At 45.8% G+C, this 13,433-nt stretch overlaps 1 protein-coding gene across 1 annotated transcript in view; it reads right to left on the reverse strand.

The window, feature by feature from the left end:
* The window catches only part of rassf3 (Ras association domain family member 3), a 213,967-nt gene that overhangs the window by 80,587 nt on the left and 119,947 nt on the right, over nt 1-13,433 (reverse strand). The window lies entirely within an intron of this gene.

Raw genomic sequence — 13,433 nt, forward strand, 5'->3', positions numbered from 1 at the left:
AGGTCTGCAGATGCTGGAGATCAGAGATGGAAATGTGTTGCTGGAAAAGCGCAGCAGGCTCTGAAGAGTAACCCACCCAGACCCATTCCCCTACCTTGTATTTACCCCTACCTTGTATTTACCCCTGATTAATGCACCTAACACTGTGGGCAATTTATGAGGAGAAAGTGAGGTCTGCAGATGCTGGAGATCAGAGATGGAAATGTGTTGCTGGAAAAGCGCAGCAGGTCAGGCAGCATCTAGGGAACAGTAGAATCGACGTTTCGGGCATTAGCCCTTCTTCAGGAATGAGGAAAGTTTCCTCATTCCTGAAGAAGGGCTAATGCCCGAAACGTCGATTCTACTGTTCCCTAGATGCTGCCTGACCTGCTGCGCTTTTCCAGCAACACATTTCCATCACTGTGGGCAATTTAGCATGGCCAACTCACATAACCTGCACATCTTTGGATTGTGGGAGGAAACCAGAGCACCCGGAGGAAACCCACGCAGACACGGGGAGAATGTGCAAACTCCACACAGGCAGTCGCCTGAGGCAATATTCAAACCCGGGTCCCTGGTGCAGTGAGGCAGCAGTGCTAACCACTGAGCCGTGATGCCTCCCAAATCTTGCTGATATCCCACCTCCAGTGATTCCCCCGTTCTATCACCCATCTGAATCATTCTGGCTTCAGGTCTTATCTGAATAGCCACCAAACCCCTTCCTGTTTCATCCCCAGAAACTGAAATTCCCACCCCCCCCACATCTCCCCGGATCTTACCCCACACTCCCTCCTTCCGTTGCAGGTCTCTTCCCTCCCCCCGACCGAGGTATTAGCCTCTCCAGGAAGCTCAGCAACACCTCTCCCTGGAGGCCTCCACAGATCCTTACCCAACCCCTCCCCGTTCCCCACTTTTGCACACACCAGATGCCCATTCCAATCCCTGGAACCCTGCCATTCCCCTCCCCAAAATCCCCTAAGCCACTCCCTCACCAGAACCCTCATCCCCACACACTTACAGTTGCCTTCTCCAGAATCCCTCAGTCCCTCACTGGCCCTCCCCAGAATCCGACCCTCACCCTCTTTCCACCCTGACAGCCCCTCCCTGCCATCCTGGGCTCGGTCAGACCAGACCACTCTGCAACCTTCACAATTACTATCATCGGACTCTTCGACCCCATTCAAACTACAATCATATCTTGAACCTTTCCTGAGAGACCGGCACCGTTCTGCACTCACTCATCCACATGGATTCTCAGTTACGCCATGTCTGAATTTCCAAACTCTCTGGGACCAGCTCTTTGCATGCGCTCGATAATAACTTTTCCACCAATGACCAGCAGTGTTTCTGTTACCAAGGCCCTAAACTCTGAATTCTTTTTCCTGAACCAGCAGTAACATTCACACCACATCACTATAGCTGTTTCCAGCAAAATAAAATCTAACCATCGCCCCTTCACATTCAAGGGTTGTACCATCACTCTATCCTGTATTGTCATATCCTGGGATTAGGATTGACTGTAAACTGAACTGAAGCGATTTCTGAAGAAGGGCTTATGCCTGAAACGTCAATTCTCCTGCTCCTCGGATGCTGCCTGGCCTGCTGTGTTTTTCCAGCATCACATTTTTCAACTCTGGTGTCCAGCATCTGTAGTCCTCACTTTCTCCCTGTAAGCTGAACTGGACTATTCATAGAATCCCTACAGTATGGAAACAGGCCCTTCGGCCCAACGAGACCTATTCCCCTACCCTACACATCCCTGAACACTATGGGCAGTTTAGCATGGCCAATTCACCTAACCTGCACATCTTTGGACTGTGGGAGGAAACCCACACAAACACAGGGAGAGTGTGTAAACTCCACCCAGACAGTCACCTGAGAGTGGGATCAAACCCGGGACCTGGGCGCTGTGAGACTGCAGTGCTAAACACCGAGCCACTGTGCCACCCAAGAATATTTTGGCTACAAGAGCAGGATAGAGGCTAAGAATACTGTGGTGAGTAACTCACCGCCTGACTTCCCAAAGCCTGTCCACCGTCCATAGTGCACAAGTCAGGAGTGTGACGGAGTACTCTCCACTTGCCTGGATGAGTGTAGCTCTGACAATATTAAGGAAGCCAGCCAGGTCAAAGCAGCCCACCTTTTGGTACCACATCCACAAGCATCCACTCCCTCCACCACCGATGTTCAGAAACAGCCGTATGTACTATCTACAAGATGCACTGTAGGAATTCACCAAAGATCCTCAGACATCACCTTCCAAACCCATGACCACTTCCGTCTAGAAGGACAAGGGCAACAGATACATGGAAACCACCACCTGCAAGTTCCCCTCCAAGCCATTCACCATCCTGCCTTGAAATTATATCTTTCACTGTTGCTGAGTCAAAACCCTGGAAGTCCCTCCCTAATGGCATTGTAGAGTAGATTTTATTTGTCATTTCTACCATATACAACTGATACAGTAAAACCGAGACAGCGTTCCTCCAGGACTGAGAGTGCTACATGGACAGCACATATTATACAATCGTATACGGCATAATGTGCATAAGAAGTGCAAAACACACAAGTTACAGTGTAATAGAAGGATGATACATAACAGACATTTTTCTAGCAGCAATTCTAAGTTGTGCAAAGAATTTCAGATGGGAAAGTGTCCAATCATACTGTGCTAAGGAGCCTTGGGGGAAGAAACTGTTGCACAGTCTGGCCGTAAGAGACCGAATGCTCCAATAGTTTCTGCCAGATGGCAGGAGGGAGAGGAGTTTGAGTGAGGGGCGTGTGAGGTCTTCCACAACGCTCTTTGCCTTTCAGATGCAGTGTGAGGTGTAATGGAGGGAAGGGAGACCCCGATGATCCTCTCAGCTGTCCTCACTATCCAGTATAGCGTCTTACAATCCGAGACAGTGCAATTCCCAAACCAGGCAGTGATGCAGCAGCTCAGGGTCCTCTTAAGGGTTTACCTGCACCAAATGGACTGCAGCAGTTTATGAAAGCAGCTCACCACCACCTTCCCAAGTGCAACAGGCAGTAAATGCTGGCCCAGCCAATCCCATGAATAAGTAAAACAAAACACCCTCTGCGTTCCTCTCCATCTCTCCTTCTTTAGGACTGAGATGAAGAGAATTGTTTTCACCCAGGGAATGATGAACCTGTGGAATTCCCTGCTCAGGAAGCAGTTGAGGTCAAAACTAGCGAATATTTTCAAGAAAGAGTTTGAGCCAGCTCATGAGGATCAGAGGGTATGGGGGAGAAAGCAGGAACAGGAACTGAGTTGGATATATTGAATGGCAGAACAGGTTTGAAGGGCCGAATGACCTACCCTTATTTTCACTATTTAAAATGATCCCTTTGGGCAAAGTGTTTGATCACCTGCCCTAAGATTTTCTTCCTGCCTGACGTTAAATTCGCATTTGGTGATGCTCCTGTAAATGCTGTGGACATTTTCCTATTGTCAAGATGCTACACAAATGCAAGTTGTTGTTGTTGCTGTGCAGTATGATCTTGCGGTGCGCATTGCTGTTACTCCCATTTCCTATACTGTCAGATGTGACTCAGTCATACTTCAGTACTCGAGCAAAACCACCCTAGAGTGAAACTCCCCCAGCAGCACGGGGCACTGTGGAACCATGAGGGATGATGTAATCGCATGAGACACTAAACCACAGTCCTCACCTCTCAGGGTAGATATGGAAAATCCCATGGCACCATGTTGAAGGGGAGTTCTAAATATTACAGAAACTGAGTACAATATCTGGGTCGTTATCACATTGCTGTTTGTGGGATCAGGCTGTGTACAAATTGAAGCTACTGGGTTACAGCAGTTGCTACTTCATACAAGGGTCATGAAACTGTTATACAAATACAATGTTTGTTTGTCATTACAATTTGTATTTTTGTAAAGCCATTGTGGACATCCTGAGGCTGTGGCAAGTGCTATACAAATGCAAGCCTTTCTTCTTTATCATTTTAGTTAGGCCACATTTGGAGTTTCGTGTGCAGTTCTGCTTCCCACACCATAGGAAGGATGTGCAGGTTTTGCAGAAGGTGCAAAAGAGGTTTTACCAGCATAATGCCTGAATTAGAATATATTAACTAAAAGGAGAGAGTGAACAAACTTGGATTGTTTTCACTAATGGTAAGGTCCTAGGGAGTGTTGCTGAACTAAGAGACCTTGGAGTGCAGGTTCATAGCTCCTTGAAAGTGGAGTCGCAGGTAGATAGGATAGTGAAGAAGGTGTTTGGTATGCTTTCCTTTATTGGTCAGAGTATTGAGTACAGGGGTTGGGAGGTCATGTTGCGGCTGTACAGGACATTGGTTAGGCCACTGCTGGAATATTGTGTGCAATTCTGGTCTCCTTCCTATCGGAAAGATGTTGTGAAACTTGAAAGGGTTCAGAAAAGATTTACAAGAATTTTGCCAGGAGGTTTTGAGCTATAGGGAGAGGTTGAATAGGTTTGGGCTGTTTTCCCTGGAGGCTGAGGGGTGACCTTATAGAGGTTTACAAAATCATGAGGGGCATGGATAGGGTAAATAGACAGATGGGGTGGGGGAGTCCAGAACTAGAGGGCATAGGTTTAGGGCAAGAGGGGAAAGATATAAAAGAGACCTAAGGGGCAATTTTCTTCACCCAGAGGGTGGAATGAGCTGCCAGAGGAAGTGGGGGAGGCTGGTAGAATTGCAACATTTAGAAGGCATCTGGATGGGTATTTGAATAGGAAGGGTTTGGAGGGATACGGGCCAGGTGCTGGCAGTTGGGACTAGATTGGTTTGGGATATCTGGTCAGCATGGACGGGTTGGACCGAAGGGTCTGTTTCCGTGTTGTACATCTCTATGACTCTATGACTAGAACCATTGGAGGCTGAGGGGGCGACCTGATAAGAGTACAAAAAATTATGAGAGGTATGCTTAGGGAGGATAGTTGGAGTCTTTTTCCCAGGGTATAAATGTCAAATACTAGGGAGCGTAAGTTTGAGGTGAGGGGGGAAAGTTTAAAGGAGATGTGCGAGGGAGGTTTTTGACACAGAGGGTGGTAGGTGCCTGGAACGCTCTGTCAGGAGAGGTAGTAGAAGCAGATGCAATAGCAACATGTAAGTGGCATTCAGACTGACACATGAACAGACAGGGATCATGGTGGGCGACATGATGGATTGAAGGGGCTGTTCCTGTGCTGCACTGTACTATGTTTTCTGTTAACTGGCTCATTATCTTTCCTGACCCTCTCCACTGCTTTACGCTTCACTAATTCTTCCACCTCGCTTGAACTTCTCTCTTCCACAGTCCATTCTGTGGATCTGCTGATCTCTTCCTCGTCCACCTTTCCCATTTCGTTTTTCTTTCTCCTTTTGTGGAAAGTGGGTATCCCTGGTCCAATGTCTGTTGCCCATCGCTGATTGTGGCTTTCCGTGTCAGAGGGCAGTTAAGAGTCAACCACATTTCTGTGTCGAGAGTGTGGCACTGGAAAAGCACAGCAGGTCAGGAGAATCGACGTTTCGGGCAAAAGCCCTTCAGTGCAGTTTAGGCCCTTTGGCCCTTGATGTTGCACCAACCTGTGAAACCAATCTGAAGCCCACTTAACCTATACTATTCCATTATGATCCATATGTTTATCCAATGACCATTTAAATGCTCTTAAAAATGGCGAGTCTATTACTGTTGAAGGCAGGGTGTTCCACATCCTTACTACTCTCTGAGTAAAAAAACTACCTCTGACATCTGCCCGATATCTAACACCCCTTAATTTAAAGCTATGGGAAGTGCACCAATACTCCAGCCCCAACACTCCCAGGGTCATCACAGAAGTTAAAGACTCAATCAAATCAGTCAATGTCCACTCATTTACCCGCCTGATGGACTCTGGTGTACAGAAAATACTGACAACGTTTCTTAACAAGAAATTACTATTTATTACAAAGAAATCAATTCTAATCATAGGAAACAAAATATGCATTATTAACTTCTAACTCTGTTAGCTAAGCTCTATCCTCTTTCTACCTCCAACACACACATACAGACAGACACCGAGCAAGAGATAAACATACATTTAGGGTGGCACGGTGGCTCAGTGGTTAGCACAGCTGCCTCATAGCACCAGGGTCCCAGGTTCAATTCCAGCCTCAGGCGGCTGTCTGTGTGGAGTTTGTACATCCCCTGCATGGGCTTACTCTGGGTTCTCCGGTTTCCTTCCATAGTCCAAAGATATGCAGGACAGGTGAATTGGCCATGCTAAATTGCCTATAGTCTTAGGTGCATTAGTCAGAGGGAAATTGGTCTGGGTGGGTTACTCTTCGGAGCGTCGGTGTGGACTTGTTGGGCTGAAGGGCCTACTTCCACAGTGTAGGGAATCTAATTTAAAAAAACATGAAACATGTTATATGGAGGAATAATGATACTGGGGAAACACAGTTTAATAGCACCAGTCCTCAGGGTAAAATGAGGTGTCCCTTTTGCTTCTTCCAAGTCCTCCTGATGTAAATCCTTCACATTCAAGTCCTTTCAGCTCTTTGGTGAAATAGTTGATGCATTTATTATTTAGTCTTTTTAGTTTCTGGTTAGAGTCAACAGTTTATAGCGGGAGAGATTAGTTATCTTTCAATTCTTTGTAACTTCACTGCAAACAGAGAGAGAGCGAGATGTTGTCTCCTGCAGCCGGGAGAACTTCTGTCTTTGTATTGTTCACACACAAGCTGTCCACCTGCCCAGGAGTTATTAGAGAGATGTTGTCATGCCGATACCTCCTCGCCTAGACAACTGGTCCTGCTTGAAAAATCAATCAGCCGCCTGTTTCTGGCTACATAGCCTCGGTACCTAATACAGTGCTGTTAGGTATCAAACGTCTTCCCTGGCTGCAAGCTCATAATGAATCCCAGGAACGTGATTTAAAAGTGTAGCAACTCCTTGGTTTTAAAGCAGACCTTTTTTTGCCCTTTAGGCCAATATCCCAAATAAATAAAAGGATGTGATTTTACACCTTTCATCTGAAAAGGGTACCAAAACAACACCTGAGCATTTCTCTACCCTCTAGTTCCAACTTGCATACCCTCCTATTTAGCATTTAAAAGATCTATCACAATAAAAAAGACTAGGTATAAACTTTCCAAACTCTGGGTTGTATTCCCAGCTAAGATTTTGTAGCAGCCAGCTCAGAGGCCCCCCTCCGCTTAAATACAATTTGGAGGTGCCGGTGTTAGACTGGGGTGTACAAAGTTACAAAGCACACAACACCAGGTTATAGTCCAACAGCTTTATTTGGAAGCACTAGCTTTCGGAGCGCTGCTCCTTCGTCAGGAGGTTGTGGAGTATAAGATCGTAAGACACAGTGTGATGTAACTGAAATTATATATTGAACAAACAATTCAGGTCTTTTTCAATATATAATTTCAGTTACATCATGCTGTAAACCATTGCTATAAATTCTATATCTTACGATCTTCTCCTCCACAACCTGATGAAGGAGCAGCGCTCCAAAAACTTGTGCTTCCAAATGAACCTGTTGGACTATAACCTGGTGTTGTGTCACTTGTAACTTCTACCCCTTAAATATATACTTGATTATTTTGTTGTTGGTGGGTGTGGTATCCCTAAGGGAAGATACCATGGGGCCTGGTTGCTGCTGCAGAAAAAGGCAGGCAATTATTTGTATAGAATCCTTATAGTATAGAAACAGGCCATTCATCCCATTGTGTTGCACCAATCCTCTGAAGGGCATCTCACTGGACCCTCACATCTTTGGGACGAAACAGGAGACATGAGGAGAATGTGCAAACATTGCAGAGACAGCCACCCAAGGCTAGAATTAAACCCAGGGTCCCTGACACCGTGAGGCAGCGATGCTAATAACTGAGCCACTGTTCTCCCTGAATTCATTGCAGAAAGCACTCCCTTTTATCACCTCACACCACACTCAACTCACATTGCCTTACCCCTTTGCACCCTCCACATCAAGATCTAATGCCTCTCTCTCTCACCACTCAACAGCTGCAAGAATATAAGAAGGAGGAGCAGGAGTAGGCTATTTAGCCTCTCAAGCCTGCTCCACTATTTAATACAGTCATGGGGTGACCTCATCTCAGCCTCAACTCCACTTTCCTGCCTGCACCCTGCAATCCTTTAACTCATTGCTCATGAAAAACCTATCTTCTCCTTAAAGTTATTCTGTGTCCCGACATCCATTATACTCTGGGGTGGTGAATTCCACAGATTCACAACCTTTTGAGAGAAGTTGTTCCTCCTTATCTCTGTCTCAAATCCACCATCCCTTATCTTAACACTATGACTTCTCTTTCTAGATTCCACATGAGGAAACATCTCCCTTTAGCATCTTAAATACCTCCATTAGGTCTCCTTCTAAACTCTAACGATTATGGGGCCTAAACTGCTCAATCTCCTCATTAGCCAAACCCCTCATCTCTGGAATTAATCTGGTGAATCTTCACTGAATGTCTCATCTCCCCAATCCTTACCTGTGGTACCCTACAAACACTACTCCCCTTCTCAACAACTCAAGTCTTTTCTCTCCCTCAAATCTCTGGGATTGTTCCGCTCATGATCTGAGGCATTAAAATGGGATTGCATTGGGAAAAACAATTGGGAAGCTGTCTTAAACCTCAACAATTTCAGCCACACCTTTGTCCAGGAGCCAAGTCTGCAATCTCACGAGTTTTTGCTGAAGATTGGAATGTCTGTCTGACAGCTAGGTCACCCTTGCTGTACTCCCATCGATTCTCAACAGAGTTGAGGGGAAGGGTTATTGGAACAGGGTTAAACTCTGTTCAACCAGCATGGAGGTACATGCCACCCTTGAGAGAGATTGAGAGAGAGAGACATAGATTGACAGACAAACAGAACTCAACAGAGTTGGCCTCCTTTGTTACTGAGTGCGTCATTCTTGAGAAACAAACTACGTGGCTGGATAGGTTAATTTAAAAAAGCACATTTGGCTGAACTATGAACATTAAGCTTTTATGAGAATGTCTTTGGCCTGAGATTGAGATAAAATGTGTCTAGCTGGAGGCTGGGGTTATGAATAATAATTGTTCCCATATTTGCAAAGAACTTCTGACCCCTCTTGAGTTGCAGTTGCTTGTTCAACTCACACTGTCCACTGTTCAAAGTGATGTTTAGGTTATTTGACGAACAAATCATTAGGTTCAAATTGTTACTTTGCTGGTGCAAGCCTTGCAAATAATTCATTGTTTGATCATCGGCTAACCCAGTCCCCCATCTGTGCCCATCACCTGAACACAATATGAGTTTCAAAGGATGAGGGAGGATCTGATAGAAACTTACAAAATACTGAATGGCCTGGACAGAGTGGATGTTGGAAAGATGTTTCCATTGGCAAGAGACATAAGGATTCGAGGGCACAGCCTCAGAGTAAAGGCTGATCATCTTCCCTGATAGAGTCATAGAGTCATAGAGACGTACAGCACAGAAACAGACCCTTCGGTCCAACCCGTCCATGCCAATCAGATATCCCAACCCAGTCTAGTCCTACCTGCCAGCACCCGGTCCATATCCCTCCAAACCTTTCCTATTCATTTACCCATCCAAATGCCTCGATGAAGGGTTTTTGCCCAAAACGTCGATTTTCCTGCTCCTCGGATGCTGCCTGACCTGCTGTGCTTTTCCAGCACCACTCTGATCTAGATTTAGAGTAAAAGAAAGATCCTTTAGAACTGAGGTATGGAGAAACATCTTCAGCCAGAGAGTGATGAATCTGTGGAATTCATTGCCACAGAAGCCTGTGGAGGCTAGGTCATTGAGTATATTTAAAACAGAGAGAGATAAGCTCTTGATTGTCAAGGGGATCAAAGGTTATGGGGAGAAAGTGGGAAAATGCGGTTGAAAAACCCATCAGCCATGATTGAATGGTGGAGCAGACTGGATAGGCCGAATGGCCTAATTTCTGCTCCTATGTCTTATGTCCTATGGTTTCATGGAATGCATCTGACATAAAAACTGCCTGGCAGGATTTAGATCTGAGCTGGATTTATCTCAATAGCCTTGAAGCTATCTTAGTGCTGCAAGACCTTTGGAAAGGAGCTGCAGCACTGACAATGCCAGAACTATTTAGAGTTTATTCGTGTCCAGAAACAGCAATGATGCTAGCCTTACTGCAGAAGTATTGATGGAACTTCATAAAACTTCCATGAATTTCTTTCCTTTATTCATTTTTTGGGATTGTTGAGCCTTTCCCATTCTCCTTAAGAAGATGGTATTGGAATGCTCTGTTTTTGAATTGCTGCACTCGGTATGGTGAAGGTGCTAATACAGTTTTGTTGGGCAGAAAGGTCCAGGCTTTTGGTCCCGTGCAGAGTCAGAAACATGGAAGGATCAGAGGGAAGCCATTCAGCCCATCTTGTCATTTACTCTTAGGAGGAGTTATCTGACCAGATCCACTCTTCGCCTCCCGGGTCTGTCACCATAGCCCCCGTGTCCAAGTCAAAATTACATGTGTCTTGGAGGGGGACCTGGGAGGTGATGGTCTCCCTGTGCACCTTGTCCTGAGAGCTGGTGGACAGCCTGGCTTTGGATGGTGCTGGCGAAGTCCTCTGATTGGAGGTGGCTGGGACAAGCTGTGGGCAATATTTCTCACCTTCTGACAAACAAAGACCCAGAAACACAAGGACAGTAATGTCAGTACAGGTCTAGCCACATATCTGTGCCTAGCTATGGAGCCATGAGTTGGGGGAAATGGTGGAGTAGTTTTAGTGAGGCTAATCTAGCAACCTCTCTCCACCCCCTTGGCCCACAAGCCTCATTCCTGATGAAGGGCTTTTGCCCGAAACGTCGATTCTCCAGCCCCTTGGATGCTGCCTGACCTGCTGTGTTTTTCCAGCACCACACTCTCGACTCTAATTTCCAGCATCTGCAATCCTCACTTTCTCCTAGTAACCCACAAGCCCAGGCATCATTTCCACGTATGGAGTCAGCTATTACAAGGGGGCATAGCTTTAAATTAAGGGGTAGTAGGTATAGGACAGATGTTAGGGGTAGATGTTTTACTCAGCGAGTCATGAGTTCATGGAATGCCCTGCCAGTAGTAGTGGTGGACTCTCCCTCTTTATGGGAATTTAAACGGGCATTGGATAGGCATATAGAGGATAGTGGGCTAGTGTAGGGTAGGTGGGCTTGGATCGGCGCAACATCGAGGGCCAAAGGGCCTATACTGCGCTGTATTTTTCTATGTTCTATGTTCTAAGAATGCATAGTTAAAAAAACACTCATCATCTTGCTCCTTCCATTGACCATAGTGGTCACTACTCTTCAGTTCAGGCTGAAACCTTCTCTCTATGTCCTCAACCAACTCAGGGGTCTTTTATGAGGTATGGGGGGTGGGGGAGGCGGGGGGACGGTAGAGGGGTTACAAACACACATTCCAGGGCACATAGGGCCTGAAATATGAATCGAGAGCAAATTCCTCATCAGCTGCTGCCAGGAACAAGCACAGGTTTCCTGGCTCACCATCTCCTCAATCCATTCACAGGATGAAATTGTAACAGTTCAGTTTTAATGCTTGAATGCTGTCCTTTGTGAAATGGATGATGAAAATGCACTGAGTGAGGTGTCTGAATTAACTTCACTCAGGCTCATATCCTGTCACCAATCATCTTTATTTACACGTACATTGTATTTGATACTGATCCAGCTCCCTCAGAGCCAGTTCTCAGAGTGAACAGAACCTCTTAACATTCCTGTTTATCTCTGTCAGCCAGGGCTCCCTAACTGGACCAGGTTAACAGCCCCAATCAGGGAACTCATATTCTACAAGTCAAGATTAGAGTGGTGCTGGAAAAGCACAGCAGGCTACGCAGCATCTCAGGAGCAGGAAAATCGACGTTTCGGACAAAAGCCCTTCATCAGGAATGAGGTCCACTTGGCTGACCTCGTTACAATCGCTACAGCAACTTTATACAAACAAAGCCCAATTATTTTAGACTTGTTCTGTCTTGTCCTTGTCCTTGTCCACGGACTGCAACCTGCCAGTAATCCCAGATTTACACATTGCCATCTGGATGGAGTAGCAACCAAATTCATTCCAATTAAAGAAATAAAGAGTTGGGTATTTAAAAGATGCTGAGCAATACATGAAGCTAACTGTTTCAGACGGCTACAATTAACTTGGAACACAATTACTTCCTACTGCCAAACCAGAATATATTTGTTGACTCTCACAAAAGCCAGCAAAGTGGTCTATGAATGCCAGTGCTGCTGTGATATCAGGTATGTAGGCAGTATGTCCCATTAACTGATGGATTAGATCCAGCAACACGCCCATTGAGCTGTTCACAAAACAACACCAGATTATAGTCCAACAGATTTATTGGAAATACAAGCTTTCAGAGCGCTGCTCCTTCGTCGGGTGGGGTAGGGTCATAGGGTACAGAATTTATAGTAAAAATACAAAGTGTCATACTGGAGAGAGAGAGAGAGAGAGAGAGAGAGAACCTGCACAGTTACTGCCTTTGCTGTTTGAATTCGTGTATCGCAGGACATCATTGTGAAGGAGCAAAAATGGTCTTTGCAGTGATATGTACTTCTTGTCAGATGTGGGAGTTTAACGAGAATTTAAGGGTTATATCTGCCATAAATGCTGTTGGATGCGAATCTTATCAGGCCGAGTGGATCAGTTGGAGAGACAGATAGAAGCGATGAGGAATTTGCAACAGCAATAGTATGTGATGGTTGGCAGTTATAGGAAGGGGGGGAAGTCTCAGATATAGTCATATAGATGGGTTAACTCCAGGAAGGGTGAGAGAGGTCAGCATCTGGGGCAGGAGTCTTTTGTGGATATACCCATTTCAAACAGGCATGCTGTTTTGGAAAATATAGGGGGTGATGGATTCTCAGGGGAACGTAGCACGAACAGCCAAGTTTCTGGTATTGAGACTGGCTCTAATGCAATGAGGGGTACATCGGCTTCCAAGAGATCAATTGTGTTAGGGGATTCTGTAGTCAGCGATACAGACAGACGTTTCTGTGGCCAGCAGAGAAAAAGCAGAACAGTGTGTTGTTTCCCTGGAGCAGGATCAAGGATGTCTCAGAGAGGGTGCAGAATGTTCTCACGGGGGAGAGGGGCCAGCAAGAGGTCATTGTCCACATTAGAACCAACAACATTGGAAGGGAAAAGGTTGAGACTCTGGAGGGAGATTACAGAGAGTTAGGCAGAAATTTAAAAAGGAGCTCCTCAAGGGTAGTAATATCTGGATTACTCCCGGTGCTACGAGCTAGTGAGGGCAGGAATAGGAGGTTAGAGCAGATGAATGCATGGCTGAGGAGCTGATGTATGGGAGAAGGATTCACATTTTTGGATCATTGGAATCTATTTTGGGGTAGAAGTGACCTAATACAAGAAGGACGGATTGCACCTAAATTGGAAGGGGACTAATATACTGGCAGGGAGATTTGCTAGAACTGCTTGGGAGGATTTAAACTAGTAAGGTGGGGGTGA

The sequence above is a fragment of the Chiloscyllium plagiosum genome, chromosome 19 (assembly GCF_004010195.1).
Source record: "Chiloscyllium plagiosum isolate BGI_BamShark_2017 chromosome 19, ASM401019v2, whole genome shotgun sequence".
Classification (NCBI taxonomy): domain Eukaryota; kingdom Metazoa; phylum Chordata; class Chondrichthyes; order Orectolobiformes; family Hemiscylliidae; genus Chiloscyllium; species Chiloscyllium plagiosum.